A 16,809-nucleotide genomic window follows, 5' to 3' on the forward strand; every position below is an offset into this window, starting at 1 on the left:
CTGCGGCAGTTCAAGGAGCAGACTGATCTTTACCATCTCAGAGCAACTAGGGATGCGGAATAAATACCAGCCTTGCTACTGCTGCTCACAGCCCAAGAGCAATTTTTTAAAACATCAGTTCAATCGAAATCATGTCACGTTCATGTTAAGTTATATGTCAGTTTAACTTCTTTCATTGCACACAGTCATAAGTTTTACTGAGAGGTTTATGTTGAAATGAGGTAATTGGCAATGGACTGACTTCTCTCTTCTGAGTTTTCATGTCTGTAGGGGACTTTTGTAAACCATATCTTATTGCTAGCTTGAAGTATATGAACTTGTTGCTTCAGTGATTTTGGTAGGAAATGGTCACTGGGGATGTGATTTCTCAGTGTTTTGTTCTTTGCAATTGCCTCCTTAATTCCTGCAATAAAATGACTTGTTCAATTGCACAACCCTTCAGTGGTGGATACCACAAAACTTATTCTCATAGACTTTTTGGTGGGATTTTTTTTTAAAAAACTACATATTACAGCTGTAAATATGCTGAACTAGATATCATTGGCTGTATAAAAATAACATTAAAAATAGAACTGGATGTCTCAATCACCCACTCTGCTGTCTTCAGCAAATCAAACTATTTGCTAAACTTTGGCTAGGAGTATGTGCCTGTCTTTGTTGAGCTTGTATGTTAAATGTTCGTGTCACAGAAAATGTTACATGCCTGCTTACAAATTACAGTAAATGATATGTCACCGGATGTTCTTGGCAACCATACTAAATAATAGATGTTTATATTTTACAAGATAGAGAAGATAAATATTAAACATGTCAAAAACCAATATGTATGCTTTTTATTACTGTCAACCATTTTAAAATTTTAGGCAAATACAAAAGTGTATTAATATTGCAAAATTAGCATATCAAATCTGTTTTAAACGTACCCAAGTTGAGAGACTGGGTAGCTAGTCAGAAGACACTGCCCTAGTTGATTCAGTGGGTAAAGTCTGTGTAATCTTAAATCATATAGACTTGAAAGACTCCAAGATTAATTCTTTCTCTCTGTTGAGCTATCTGATTTCTGATCAAGTAGGAGCAGAAATGCTATAGATCACCCTAGGGAAGACAAAATCAACAAGTCATTCCACTCCTAATCACTCACCAAAATCTCAGCAATGGTAAGTGTCTTCAAAAGAGGAGAGAAAATTGCAACAGTTCTTTGGGTGAGGGAGCAGGGAGATCGACAGAGGTAATGAGGATGGAGTTCAATACCAACATTGACAGACTGGTGTGGGAATGCCATTAAGAACTGGGAGAGCAGAAAAATTGCCATATTCAATGGCAGGTTGAGCAAATAGTGACAGTATGAATGGGAGATCGATAAGGAGTACCAGCTTGAACTAGGTTGGAACGGAGAAGGGTGGAATTGAAGGGAGAATAAAGTGTCATGTTAAACATGAGGTGAAAGAAGGGTGTCAGGTTCAATTAAGGAGGTGGCGGGTCAAAACTGGGGAGGTTTGAGTGTTTCTATGAAAGGGTGGTGAGTTAGACGAAGTAGAGTGTGAACTGTAGGAGGTTAGATTTAGCAGACTAACTGGTCATTCAGCTTTTGGGGAAGTCCTCTTCTGCTTGTCCTGCCTGAAATCAAAATTTCACTTTTTTAAATTAAAACTTTACAATTGTGCAGTGTTTTAATTTGGGCTGAATGCATCATTTGAAATGCAAACGTTCAAAATATTCCAGGGGAGCATGGCCCTGGGCCCTGATTCTTTTGTACTTGGAATTCCATATGTAGATTTTTGCCTAGTTAGGTGCAGTTTAAAAAAAAAATACAAATGAAGGATTGTTGGTTGCACCTACAGCTTAAGTCGTAACACTCATGTAATGTCTTGTTTTCACATGTCAGAAGTTTATAATCAGGGCCATTCTCTCAAATTGCTAGTGAAAGTGCTGCTCGGCATTTGCTAGTTGTCTATATTGGTGTGTATCTTTTTCAGGGGCTGCAGACTTTGAAATTGAGTGGAGCAAGGGAAAGAAAGTGGAGGGCCATGATGGCTTTAGACTCAATCTGCTACCTGCAAGATTCTCCTCTGGCTAATGTGCAATCCAACATTCCTTTTGTTACTAAAAAATCTAAAATGCAGCAAAGGACATCAAATGAAGTGTCAAAAATGATAATGATTGAGTGCACTATCTCCCAAGTGCCTTAGATGAACAGGATGTCCACTTCTAATATCTCCACAACATTTATTGTCACAGCCATGGAATCCTACAGAATTCTTGCATTGATACAGTTGGTCTGTAAATAATACAAATCTGAAGGATTTGATGAACTGAATGGCTGTTCTCATTCCAGACTTCCTTACACTCTCACATTAAAATCAGAGTTAATACTGCCAAAATGTTCACTTTAAGCTTGGTGCAAGGAGTTGGTTGTGGGAACAGAAAAATGCTCTTTTAGAGTATGGTAACTTATATTTGCCATCCAGGGTAGTTAAGGATTGGAGTAAACATGCTATAGGAACCTGCCTTCATAGTGTTGTTTCTCTTTAAGACTCCACCCTTGCTACATTTCAGCCCTCAGGAGCTGAACATTTTATGTGCTATAACAAGTTAATTTTTAAGCAGCTGGTTATCTTGAAATGAGCCTGTCGTCTTTCAAGTTGTTAACTACGTGAATGCAAATTGGAGCTATCAATGGGACTCCTCAAATACATTACAGTTTTCAAATTATTCTTTCAAATTTGTTTTTCCCTCAAATTTTATACCTTCCTGAAAGGTGGGGAATGTTGCAGGAGTCGAAATCCTTGGCCAAAAGCAGGCCTTTAGTATTTCGTTCAGAAGTCAATCTTTGCATCTTTTATATTCATACCAGGGATGTGAGCATTTACTGGCAAAACTGACATTTACTGCACATGCCTAGACATCCTTGGATAAGTTGGAATGGAGGGTATGAGGGGTGGTGGGTGGGTGGCATGGGTTGGCAGGAGTTGGCACTAAGTTGTCATAGTTGCTATAAAAGGCCATTGGGTTGGGTAGAGGGGCTTAGGTTGGCATGAAGACTATGAGGGGCTATGTGGGTGGGTGGGTGGGGTCATGGGTTAGCATGGACGGGGCATGGGGAGTGTGTGGGGTGGGGAGTGGATGAGGAGTGAGGGTTGGATGGATGTTTTTTGCTTTATTCTTTATTTTTGAATTTTAATGCCAGATCCCCATGGCAGGCCTTCTGCCCTGCCCACCTCCACACTATGCAGCCTCCTCGGTGCTTCTGGGGTTGTCCGCCCCGACTTCTAATCCAGCCCACCCTCCCCCACTCCCTCAACTCCCATGCCCCCTCCCCACGCTGGACCAAAAATCCAGTGGCCAAGCAGCCATTTTCAAAGGTCAGGTTCACGGAGCTGGGAATTCTTCCAACTGCGCACCCAACTAAGGAGCAAATATTTGGGCAATGCATAAGCTGGTACCAATAACTGTGACCATGAAGCTAGAGATTGTTGTAAGCAACCTGATAGGTTCTCTAATGTATGTTAAGGGAATCCTGCCACCCTTAGTTGTTTTTTAAATGTGACTCCAGTTCCACATTGACATGGTTGGCCTTTGACTGCCCCTCTGAAGTGGTCCAGCAAGCCACAAGGTTGTATAAGGATCAAAAGAATAAAATGGACCTTCGCCACATGGACATGCAGCAGTTCAAGGAAGCAGCTTGAGGCCAATCCCCATCGTGGTGAAAACCTGGACCCTACTTATGTGCACAAATCAAATATTAATTGAGGACACAGGATTGTGGATATTATTACTGAGCCTGATCTCTAATCACCATTGACACCTTGTCACAACAGCAGATCACAGCCCGAATTACTTATGGGTATATTGAGCTTTTTAAAGGAAGGCTTTTTTTTTAAAAGGACATACAAGCAAAAGCTGGCTGAGACTGTAAAGTAACCACTTGCTGGAAAATTCCTATGTGGATTACACTTGACCAACTAGTCCAGAGAGAATGGAATGTTGCACTTAAAAAGTTGTCAAGGCCTACTTCAGACAGAGACACTTCAGAGGAAAAGATGCAAGTCAAAAACTGAACTGTAATCTCCTGTGGTTGTGGAGATAATGAAGTCTGATTACCATCTCAGCAGAAACCATCTCCTGTGAGTTATATCCCAGACTGTGGACATGATTTGAGTTGAAAGAAAGCAGTTTCTGAGTGAAAGACATGTTTGTTTTTTCCCTTCCAGGAATACACAAGAAAAGGGGTTAGATACCAACTGCAACCCTGGTCTCTGTGTGCTAGTTTTGGTGTTCCAGGCCTGGTGTGCGAAGATATGCTGTGAAGCTGACAGCTGAAGAACATCAACTAGGCATCCCTGCGCTTGTAGGTAAAAAGGTCCTCTCCCTCTGATTGCTGGAGGCAAGTCACAAGTCAGTAAAGCTACAGCTGAAGAAGAAACAGGACAACTCCTTTCATCTTACCTGCAGAACCAAGAATCTCCAAACCCACTGCTCAACTGTCAAAGTCGACTCTACCAGAACCACCCAACTTAATGGCCGCAACATTTCACCATCTATTCCTCATGGACAAGCCAAAGACTGATTTGTAAACATCTTTTAACTTTTATTTCTGGATTCACATCTCATTTCTAATCTGTGTGTATGTGTTGCGTTTGTATTATTTTTTCTCAGGTTTTTTTTAAATTAGCCTTGTTGCAACCAACCGAGGTTGAATAAAGAAGGGGAGCCAGTTCATCCCTCCTCATCTGGGAGAATAATAATTTGGGATACCTCATCCAGGATCATAATAAATTGGGGGAACCTCGCCCAAGGACCCATCATAACAGCCTTTTGGAGCAGGTGTCACTTGATAGTGATCAAGAGCAGGAACCTTAACTGAATTTGTCCCTCCTTTGTTTTAGTGCAGGGATACCGAGGCCAACTATAATCCCCACCCTGTTCTTTCTGCTCTTCTTTCCTCAAACGGGCCCCCAGTAGGATCTCTGGGGTGAGGGGGAAGAGGAATTGGTCAAATCCAGTTTTATAAAATAGTTGATAGTGAACTATCATAGAAACAGCAAAAAGAATCTAAAATTTCACACACCTCCAGTTAAATATAATGCTACCAGTCCAAAACTAACCAGTCTTTTTTTTTGCTTCGGTTTCTATCTACTCTGCTTCTTCATTTCTGCTTTTTGCTTTCTCTTTCACCCCTCTTTCCATCTTTGTGTTCTGTTACTTTTTTCTGTTTCCCTTTAATTCTTTTCATTTTCCCTTCTTGCCTCCCTTCTTCCTTTTACCTCTCCCTCTCCTGTTTCAAACATATCCTACTGCTGATCTCCTCCATCATAATTTCAACCAACTCCATTTTTACCACATCTCCACCATCATTAAGACCCATGTCAACATTTCAATCCAGGTTTGACTTTATCAGTGCTTTCTTTGACAGCTTCCAAACTCCCTTCTATATAAACCCTCACATGTCTAAACCTCTGTCACCTACATCATCCCATGCCATGCATTTCCAAATAACTGGCAAATCAAGTTCAACACAGATAAATGTGAGGTAGTATATTTTAGTAAGAAGAAAAGGAGGGGTCACTTATTATATGCAAGTCTAGGTGGGGTAGAGGAAAATAGAGATCTCAGAATACAAATATATCAATCACTAAAAGTTACGCCATAGGCCAAGGCCATAAAGCAATCCAGAGATTGGAAACCAAAGATAATTGTGACAGAGCTGACAATATGTGCCATCACATGACAGGTGCTACAACAATGCATTCAATGTTTTCTAAAAAAATCCAGGATATAAAAATTGCATCACACACTTTTCATAATTAACTTATTAACAAGGGAATAGTCATAAGAAATTACTAGGAAAGAGGAGACTACATCATACCTAATTAGGGTTCAAAACAGTGAGAACTGTCTAGTTCTGATTCATCAGTCCATGACGTTAAATCTGTTCAAGCGTGGACCACATTTCCTGCAAGAAAAGATGAGCAGAATTATATCAGGACTTCCTGTTCAACAAGCCACGCGGTGAACTGCATTTTTTTTTTGCTGAATGACAGTCAATCCCAAAGAATTTGCAGGCCTGGCATTGCCAAGAATACTGCTTAAGTGTTGAATCCGGTCAGTATGTGACCCAAGTCCTAACAGGTCTCTACAAATTGCATTTCACAATTGTTGAAAAATCAGTACTGTTATGAACGCACACGCACAGATTCACATGCATGCACACACACAGCAACCGATATGTGCACAGCAAACTCTCACAAACAGAAATGTGATATGTAAAAGATCATCTGTTTTTTGTGAAGTTGATTGAGGAATAAATACTGGTCAGGACACCAAAATCGTGCCATGGGATCTTTTGTGTCCACCTGAGAGAGCTTTGGTTTAATGTCTCACCAAAAGACGGCACCTCCAACAACACTGGAATTTATAAAGGTGATGTAAAAATAAGGGTAGAATGTATGACTTGAAAATGAAGGCTCCATTATATTTATGTGTTGTGACTTACTCTGCCATTAACCCCCACCTCATCTAAAGACTCCACTTGGTTTTGACTTCAGGGGAATCATCTCAACTTTGTGCAATACTGTAAAATGGATGCTAGCAAATAGCTTTATATCGCTCCTGATTTTTATTTCTATTGAAGTTAATAAAAACAAATTGGAGAGAGATGTAAAATGGGTTACCAATTCACTATCACCCATTTTCTTCTATTGAACAGATGATCCTATCCCACCCACTGTGTTCGGTGACATTGACTAGTACCTTATACATTCTAAAGGAAGAAGAGAGTGACTCTGTCCAAGAAAGACCTGATATTTCCCTTAAAAGAAACACACATCTGTCTTCATGGTCAACCACATTGCTGTGAGTCTAGAGACACATATGGGCCAGTCAAGATGAAGACACCAGATTTCCTGCCCTAAAGGATATTAGTGAACCAGTTGGGTTTTTACGACAGTCAGAAATTTCATGGCACTGTTAATGATATTAGCTTCTTATTCCAGATTTATTTAATCAACTGAATTTAAATTCCCCAGCTAAAATGGTGAGATTTGATCTCTTATCTCTAGATCATAAATCCAGGCCTCCAGATTTCTAGTCCAGTTATACAACTACTATGCTACCATACCTAGCATGATTAAGATCAGATTTACTGAAAACAATTACTGCGAAAAGAAAAATACTTCTATCGGATATCACCTTGTAAGACTGAAAAGTATTTCACATGTTTTTGAAGGGACCTGGATGTACTGAATATAATAACCAGTAACTTGGAATATCTGTAGTGTTAGGTTTAAATACATCACAGAGAAGATAGATGAGGTGTAGCAATCTATACATCCCCTGCCCCCCTATAATAAGGAGGATTTGAGGTGGTAAGAGACCAAACAGGATTCTAAAAACTGTGGCCTGTTTCTAAAAATGCCCTGTCGCTAAACTCTAAATATCATTAGAAAAAATGCTCTTTAGAACTTAGCAATGATTGTCACAGTCAGCGAGTAGACTAGACACCAGCAAGTTAGTGATTAAGATTTTCGACATCTATTTTGACTGATGTTGAAATTTGAAGAGTAAGTTTTATTTGTGTTCGTCTACCATCTATGTGGTAATATTACAGCTCAAACCAGACATGCAGACAAACAGTTGAGGCCCTGTAACCATGAGTCCTCATAGAAGGAAACCCCAGCTATTGAAACTATGGAAGCAGTTAGAGTACTGACTACGTTAAGCTCAAGGGAAACCTTTTGTTAACTACCAAGAAATATTATACTACACAGGAGGTTTGGAAAGCTCTTTCCTTTTAGAACAAATGGGTACTCACTGTACACAAACTTAGAAATGAAAGCTTTATATTGACATATTAGTATTGACCAAATATTATCTCCTCTAATTCCTCACACACACACACACACACAGCACTTTGTAAGAATAGCCATACTGTTCTGTTGTAGTTTGAATAGAGCTATATATATTATTGTATAAAGTAGGCATAAACATACAAACATATGAATTAGGAGGAGGAGTAGACCACTCAGCCCCTCGAGCCTGGTCCACCATTCAATAGGATCATGGCTGATCTAATTGTGGCTTCAACTGCACATTCCCGCCTACCCCCAATATCCTTTGACTCCCGCGTTAGTCAAGAATCTATCTACCTCTGCCTTAAAAGTACTCAATGACCTTGCCCCTGTTACCCTCTGAGGAAGAGAGTTCCAAAGACTAACGACCCTCAGAGAAAAATTTCTCCTCATCTCAGTCTTAAACAAGAGACCCCTTATTTTTAAACTATGTTCCCTAGTTCCAGTCTCTTCCACAAGGAGAACATCCTTTCAACATCCACCTTGTCAAGTCCCCCCAGGATCTTATATGTCTCACTATGATCACTCCTCATTCTTCTAAACTTCAATAGATATAGGTCCAACCTGTTCAACCTTTCCTCATAAGTTAACCCCACCCCCTCCATCCCAGGTATCAATCGAGTGAACCTTTTCTGAACTGCTTCTAACGCATTTATATCCTTTCTTAAATAAGGAGACCACAATTGTACATGGTGCTCCAAATGTGGTCTCACCAGTGCCGTGTACAACTGTAACAAGACATCCTTACTTTCATATTCCATTCCCCGTGCATTCCATTTGCCCTCCTAATCACTTGCTGATCCCATGACACTATCAGAAGAAAATCAGGAGAGTTCTCCTGGGTGTCCAAGTTGATATTTGTCCTTAAACCAACAACACTAAAAATGATTACCTGGCAATTTATCTTGTTTTTGTTTGTAGAACCTCTGTGTACCAGGCAGGTAGTTCAGGAGTCCCCTGGGATCCCGCTTGCAAATTGTATGCTGTTTTGGTGGCCGATGGTTCCTCCAGGGAGTGCGGACAGAGCCAAGCTTCTGGCACCATAAGCAGCCTGTCTGTACAGGAGGGGAGGAAGGGAGGAAGAGCAATAGTAATAGGGGATTCTATAGTCAGGTGAACAGATAGTCACTACTGTGGCCGTCAACATGACTCCAGGATGTATGTTGTCTCCCTGGTGCCAGGGTCCGGGATGTCACTGAACGGCTGCAGGGCATCCTGAAGGGGGAGGGTGATAAGGCAGAGGTCATGGTACATGTTGGTACCAATGACATAGATAGAAAGAGGGATGAGGTCTTGCATAAAGAATTCAGGGAGTAGACTAAAAAGCAAGACCTCTCGGGTTGTAATATCAGGATTACGCCCAGTGCCACATGCTAGCGAGCTCAGAAATAGGAGAATAGCACAGATGAATACATGGCTTAAGAGTTGGTGCAGGAGGGAGGGTTTCAGATTCCTGAATCACTGGGACCGTTTCTGGGGAAGGTGGGACCTGTACAAGCGGGATGGTCTACATCTGAACCAGAGCGGGACTAACATCCTTGCGGGCGTGTTTGCTAGTGCTATTGGGGGGAGTTTAAACTAATTCGGCAGGGGGAGGGGACACAGAATGTTAGCAGAATAGTGACACATCACAATACAGTAAAACAATCAAGTCAGAGGGAGTACAGCTGCAATAAGCTTCAAGGGAGTAAGGCAAGGCTGGATGGCCTCTACTTTAATGCCAGGAGCATTACAGGTAAAACAGATGAGTTAAGGGTGAGGATTGACACGTGGAATTGTGATATTGTAGCCGTCACTGAGACGTGGTTGAGGGAAGGGCAGGATTGGCAGCTCAACATTCCGGGATATAGAATCTTCAGGCGAGACAGGGGAGGGGGTAAAAGAGGAGGAGGCATTGCATTATTAGTTAAGGAGTCCGTTACTGCAGTAAGGAGAGATGATATCTTGGAGGGGGCATCGAATGAAGCTTTGTGGGTAGAGCTTAGGAATAAAAAAGGGGCAACCACATTATTAGGTGTTTATTATAGACCCCCAGATAGTCAGCGGGAAATTAAGGAGCAAATATGTGCACAATTTGTGGAGGTGTGTAAAAACAATAACAATAGGGTAATTATATTAGGTGATTTCAACTTTCCCAACATTAATTGGGATAGACATAGTATTGAGGTCTTGGATCGAGTGGGTTTCTTGAAATGTGTACAGGAGAACTTTTTAGGTCAATATTTAGAGGGCCCAACAAGGGACGGTGCATTGCTGGACCTAATTCTGGGGAATGAAGCCGGACAGGTGGCTGAGGTGGTGGTGGGCGAGCATTTTAGTGATAGCGACCACAACATGGTACAGTTTAAGTTTGTTATGGACAAAGAAATCGACAAGTTGCAAAAAAATGTTTTGGATTGGGGGAGAGTGGATTTTAGTAAAATAAGGCAGGATCTGGCCAAGGTAGACTGGGAACAGTTACTTGTGGGAAAATCTACAGAGGAACAGTGGGGGGTGTTCAAAAAGGAAATGGGGAGGGTACAGCTCAACATGTTCCCTCTAGGGTGATAGGAAGGAGTAACAAGCCCAGAGAACCATGGATGACCAGAGATATTCAGGTTATGATGAGAAGGAAAAGAGAGACTTTTAGCAGATACAAGGGAAGCAAATCAGCAGAGGTATTAGTGGAGTACAGACAGTGCTTAAGAAAGCAATTAGGAGAGCAAAGAGAGATATGAGAAAGCTCTGGCTGGTAAAAGTAGGGAAAATCACAAGATATTCTATAAGTATATCAATGGGAAGAGGATAACCAGGGAAAGAGTAGGGCCCATAAGGGACCAAGGGGGCAATCTATGGGTGGAGCCAGAGGACATCGCTAGAGTGTTGAATGAATACTTCACATCCGTCTTCACCCAAGAGAATGAGGATGAAGGTATCGAACTCGGGGAGAGAGACTGCGAGGTTCTTAGCAAATTGATATAGGGAGTGACAAGGTATTGGAGGTGTTGGCAGGCTTAAAAGTGGACAAATCTTCAGGTCCGGATGATTTGTGTCCTAGACTGCTGAGGGAGACAAGGGAGGAGATCGCAGGGGCTCTGACCCAAATTTTTAATTCCTCTCTGGCCACGGGGGAGGTGCCAGAGGACTGGAGAACAGCTAATGTGGTTCTGCTATTTAAGAAGGGTTGTAGAGATAAGCCAGGGAACTACAGGCCAGTGAGTCTCATGTCAGTGGTAGGGAAACTATTGGAGAAATTTCTGAAGGGGAGTATCTATCTCCACTTGGAGAGGCAAGGTTTGATCAGGGATAGTCAGCATGGCTTTGTCAGAGGGAGGTCATGCCTAACAAATTTGATTGAATTTTTTGAGGAGGTGACCAGGTGTGTAGATGAGGGCAGTGCAGTTGTTGTAGTTTATATGGATTTCAGCAAAGCCTTTGACAAGGTCCCACATGGGAGACTTATAAAGAAGGCAAAGGCACATGGGATACAGGGTAATTTGATAAGGTGGATTCAAAATTGGCTTAGTTGTAGGAGGCTGAGGGTGATGACAGAAGGATGCTTTAGTGACTGGACGTCAGTGTCCAATGGCGTACCACAGGGATCTGTGCTCAGTTCCTTATTATTTGTCATTTATATAAATGACATAGATGACTATGTGGGGGGTAGGATTAGTAAGTTTGTGGATGACACAAAGATTGGCCGGGTGGTTAACAATGAGGTTGAGTGTCTTGGGCTACAGGAAGATATAGACGGGATGATCAAACGGGCAGATAAGTGGCAGATGGAATTTAACCCTGAAAAGTGTGAGGTGATACACTTTGGAAGGAGTAATTTGTCAAGGAAGTATTCAATGAACAGCATGGCACTAGGAAGTTCTGAGGAACAAAGGGACCTTGGCGTGTGTGTCCATAGATCTCTGAAGGCGGAGGGGCATGTTAGTGGGGTGGTGAAAAAGGCATATGGGACACTTGCCTTTATCAATTGAGGCATAGATTACAAAAGTAGGAAGGCCATGTTGGATTTGTATAGAACCTTGATGAGGCCACAGCTGGAGTACTGTGTGCAGTTCTGGTTGCCACATTATAGGAAGGATGTGATTGCACGGGAGGGGGTGCAGAGGAGATTCACCAGGATGTTGCCTGGGATGAAACATTTAAGTTATGAAGAGAGGTTGGATAGACTTGGGTTATTTTTGTTGGAGCAGAGAAGACTGAGGGGCGACCTGATCGAGGTGTACAAGATTATGAGGGGCATGAACAGGGTGGATAGGGAGCAGCTGTTCCCCTTAGCTGAAGGGTCAGTCACAAGGGGACACAAGTTCAAGGTGAGGGGCAGGAGGATTAGGGGGGATGTGAGGAAAAACTTTTTTACCCAGAGGGTGGTGACGGTCTGGAATGCACTGCCTGGGAGGCTGGTGGAGGCGGGTTGCCTCACATCCTTTAAAAAGTATCTGGATGAGCACTTGGCACGTCATAACATTCAAGGCTATGGGCCAAGTGCTGGTAAATGGGATTAGGTAGGTAGGTCAGGTGTTTCTCACGTGTTGGTGCAGACTCGATGGGCCAAAGGGCCTCTTCTGCACTGTGTAATTCTGTGATTCTGTGATTCTGTATTTTGGTTGTCAGGTACTTTGTGGGCTGTGAATCTTTTTAGGGTATCCTAAAGCCATAGACGTGGAGTGGATGTTTCCCCTTGTGGGGCATTCTAGAATGAGAGGCCATAGTTTTAGGCTGAGGGGTGGTAGATTTAAATCAGAGATGAGGAGGAATTACTTTTCTCAAAGGGTCGTGAATCTGTGGAATTCACTACCTCAGAGTTCAGTGGATGCCGGGACGCTGAATAAATTTAAGGAGGAGATAGACAGATTTTTAATTAGTAATGGGATGAAAGGTTGTGAGGAGAAGGCGGGAAATTGGAGTTGAGGCCAAAAGAGATCAGCCATGATTGTATTGAATGGTGGGGCAGGCTCGAGGGGCTGAATTGCCTACTCCTGCTCTTAGTTCTTATGTTCTTATGAAAGGTGCTATTAACAGTAAATTTCCCATGGAAGGCCCTGCGTTGAGGAAGATCCATACTTGTTGTATTAGTCTTAATCCACAACGTGTAGTATACTGGGCCATTTGGCTGATGGATAGCTAAGAAATGATTTCATCCAGAATAATTATCATTCTTATATATACATGTATATATTCTCATAAGGTGTACTGTAACTGGATAGCGTGATGATAGAAGACAAAGCAGGCAAGTAGCATGTGTGTATGTACAGCACTGTGAATTGGACCATTGAAACCCACTAATATCTATATCAATGGAAGATGCCTGAAGAACAACTAGCTTTAATACAACACCTTTACCATAGAAAAATGTGATAAATACTTCACAGAGGCAGAAGGAAAAATATCAAAAAAGGGACCATTAGAAGGAGTGACAAAAAACATGGCTAAGGAGGTAAAGGGTGAAATTCCTTTGCGGGGGGTTCTCCTGCTTACTCACTGCAAGGGCCAAGGAAGCTCCTGTAATATGGTATGTGAATACTCATGGGAAATCCACCTGTAGGTTTGAAGGAGCCTCTTGTAAGACCAAAGTGAAGTGGCAGAGAGGACGTAAGGAGGAAATTCAAGAGAATAGGACCTATATGGATCAAAATATGATTACAACTTGTGAGACAAGGGAGGGACGGTATGCACTGACTGGAGTTGGACAAATGAATAGATTGGAACTAGAGAGGTGGGTTGGGGGCTTTGGATACTGATTCTACTAAACATGTAATGATTATTATTCCAAGTGGGAGCAAATCAGTCAATTTTCTTTCAATTAGCTCGGCACCTATTTGTGATCATAAATGCAATGTGATCATCCTGGACAAATGAATCAGTGTAAATTCCTTCATCGCCAATTCAGCATTCCCTTATTGAAATATCTTATTCTGACTTCAGTTTTGAATAAAAACAGAATTACCTGGAAAAACTCAGCAGGCCCGGCAGCATTGGTGGAGAAGAAACCAGCTAACGTTTCGGGTCTTCATGACCCTTCGGCAGAACTGCTGAAAGGTCATGAAGACCCGAAACGTTAGCTGGTTTCTTCTCCACCGATGCTGCCGGGCCTGCTGAGTTTTTCCAGGTAATTCTGTTTTTGTTTTGGATTTCCAGCATCCGCAGTAGCTTTTAGCTTTTTGTTTTTATCACAGTTTTGAATAGGTTGGCAGCGATGTGAGTTGGAAACTCACCTACTGCTCCAGAATAAGGCCCAGAGTGTTTTAACTCCTATTTTAAATATCAATGCCTGACTTCCATTTGCTTCGGCCAAGAAAATGGTGGGATCCGGAAGAAAACCGCACGGCCCAGAGACCATCTGCCAAGACCAAGTAACTGGAGGGATTGTCTGCCTGAGCCATCCTGTGGGAAGTCTTGTGTTCAGGAAGGGGGCAGGGGAGTTCACAGCAGGGGAGGCCTCAGCTATCTGGCCCCACAAGCAAAGTACCTTGTTGGGCCTCCCCTGGCCCCGATCCACTTTGCTGTCAGGTTGGCCTGGCAGGAAGCTCACGTGCTTTCCCGCTCAAGCCGCCAAGTTAAAATTGCTGCCGGGCCATCAGGGCTCCCCATGCGTACATTAGAAAGGATCCTGCTGGCTCTGGGTAAATGTCCTCAGCACCTGCTCAGATGAACAGGTTAAAATTTCAGCAGATTGGCTCCTGGCATCTCCAGGGCTGGCAAATAACCTGGGCGACTTTAACTGCCTGCCCACTCAGCTCCTGCATGCTCTGTTTGTTTGCTATCATGGACACATAACCTAGCTAATAAACAGCATAAAAATACAGCAGTCCAAAACATTACAAGATGTGAGTAACTTCATACAGTATTTATGTTACATTGCAGGCAAAAGAACTCCAAAATTGCGATGTAATATAAACATATCTCTGGCATCCTTCCAAAAGGGGGTGTATTTTATTGCAATATTGCCATTGACTAACTTAAATAGATGTCATTGACAGCCCTACACTCTGCAATGTTCTGTGATTTGTTCTGGACTAGAGCTCTTATCTCTTTCAGACAGACCAATAGTTGAGTTTTTGTGGAGGGGCTTTTCAAAACTGTTGTGTAGAGTTGTGTGGAAGCCCCTGGTACTCTGAGCTCCAATTCACCACGGAAATAGGGGGCGGAGTCTTCCAGTCCCTCCAGCAGCAGGAATCATGGTGGGCAGGGGCACTTCATTTGGTGGGAGACAAAAACCTGTTTCCCGATGGCAGGAAAAACTATTTGGATTTTGTTCTCCCGACTTTTAAAGGCGGGTCAAAGGCAGGTCGAGCTTCCCGACGAACAATATTGGGAACCCCATTTGCATGCATTAGCATCTCATGCATGATCATTAAAAGGCCATTTCACCGGAATTAAGTTTGCCTCCCAAATTAACTTCCCTGCCAGCAAGAATTTAGAACGTTCAGTTTTACGACTGTATTTCAGTGGCGAGCTTCACTTCTTCCACAACTTTGAAGCCTGTAGATATTGCTTTCATCTTCTTGGGGGCCTTGCATAACTTCACTCATATCGAGCGCTGGGCATGGGAGGCAGGTTAAGCGAGATGGGGAGGAGGGGAGAGCATCCAGGGTATGTGGTTGGGTGTGGAAAAGGTGTCTAGGGAAGTGGGGGGAGAGTGTCCAGGGAAATAAGGGGAGAGAGTACCCGGGGGGGGGGGGGGGGGGGCGGGGGGTTGGTGTTAGAGAGTTGATTTTCCAGGCAACTTTTCTTCATGGAAACATAGAACTTTATTTGCAAGACAGCAACAGCAGCTACATATGTGCATCAAACTCTAAAACTAAAGAAGAACACCCTCCTAGAGGTTCCCCACACTGCTAACTCATTGGTTTACACAGGTCATGTGATCTTACAACACAGGATTATTCTTAAAGCTACAGATATACGTTTATCAAAACTATAATTACTACAGGGGGGAAGAAATTGTCTTAGGGTGGGGTCAGTGGTGCTGACGGTGGGGTCTTGAGGGGGTGAACTCAGGGAACTGGTGATAGGAGGGAACAGACAGAGTCAGAGGGTGGAATGGGATGCAATAGGGTGGTATATCCAGGGTTGGGTAACACACACATACTCACACATACAAACGCGCTCTCACACACAAACACACACACAAACACACTAACACACACATACAGAGACACACACCACCATTGCTTGGGAGTTCTCCAAAACGTTTGTTGTAAATTCAATGGAGAGTTCCACCAGGAGGAATACTGGCAGAGCCTGCTGGGAAATAACATAAGCAGCTGATTTCAGCCAGTCAAGCCTTTCCCAGAGAGTTATGGCAGGAGATTGGTGGAACTCGCATGGAATTTTAGAGCCACTGCGTGATTCGCTGGTCCAGCTTGCCTTTAAGAAATTTTTAATCAGCTCATGGCAAGAGGCAAACAATCTGGTCCAAGACAAGTAGAAGTTTCCCTTTAATTTTAGCCTCTTCAACTCCTGTCAGTTAAATCATGGCTCGGTCATATGCTGGAAGCATTTTTCATTTTCCTTTGCTTTCTAATGGAGATTTGGGATCATAATTTCATACAGTTTGTCAGAACTAGATCTGTCCACGCACAGGAGGCAGTGATCACCTCTGACATAGACCTATTTTTTGTGTGTGTGCACTTACCTTGCTAACTCCCAGTTCAATATTCGGAGATTGGCCTTTTGCTGTGTTGCTTGAGGACAGCATTTCCCTCCTGCTGTCAGTTACAAAGGAGCTCACATAGCACTCAAACAGGAAACTGACCTCCTGAACCAACAGTGTGACCAACAAATAAACCCAGCTCTTAGACCACTGTCAGAGAATATCAACTCACCATCGGTTAATTGCCACCATTTTTATAGTTTATTTGTAGCTGTTTCAACTGTCCACAAATGATTGTGGTTTTTTCTCCTTTTTGGCAGACTGAATGCGGACAGGAATATTACAAATGTCAATATGTATAACTTTACAATAAAT

The 16,809-nt window shown here is 42.6% G+C and overlaps 1 long non-coding RNA gene across 1 annotated transcript; it reads right to left on the bottom strand.

Annotated features, from left to right (window-relative positions):
- Nucleotides 1-2,021: 2,021 nt before the first annotated feature.
- Nucleotides 2,022-16,565, bottom strand: LOC144690154 (uncharacterized). Its single transcript, XR_013578775.1, has 3 exons — nucleotides 16,477-16,565; nucleotides 5,867-5,953; nucleotides 2,022-2,278 (listed from the first exon to the last, which is right to left on the bottom strand). It is a non-coding gene; the product is annotated as an uncharacterized LOC144690154 (long non-coding RNA).
- Nucleotides 16,566-16,809: the final 244 nt, after the last annotated feature.

This window comes from Cetorhinus maximus, chromosome 14 (genome assembly GCF_964194155.1).
Source record: "Cetorhinus maximus chromosome 14, sCetMax3.hap1.1, whole genome shotgun sequence".
NCBI lineage: Eukaryota > Metazoa > Chordata > Chondrichthyes > Lamniformes > Cetorhinidae > Cetorhinus > Cetorhinus maximus.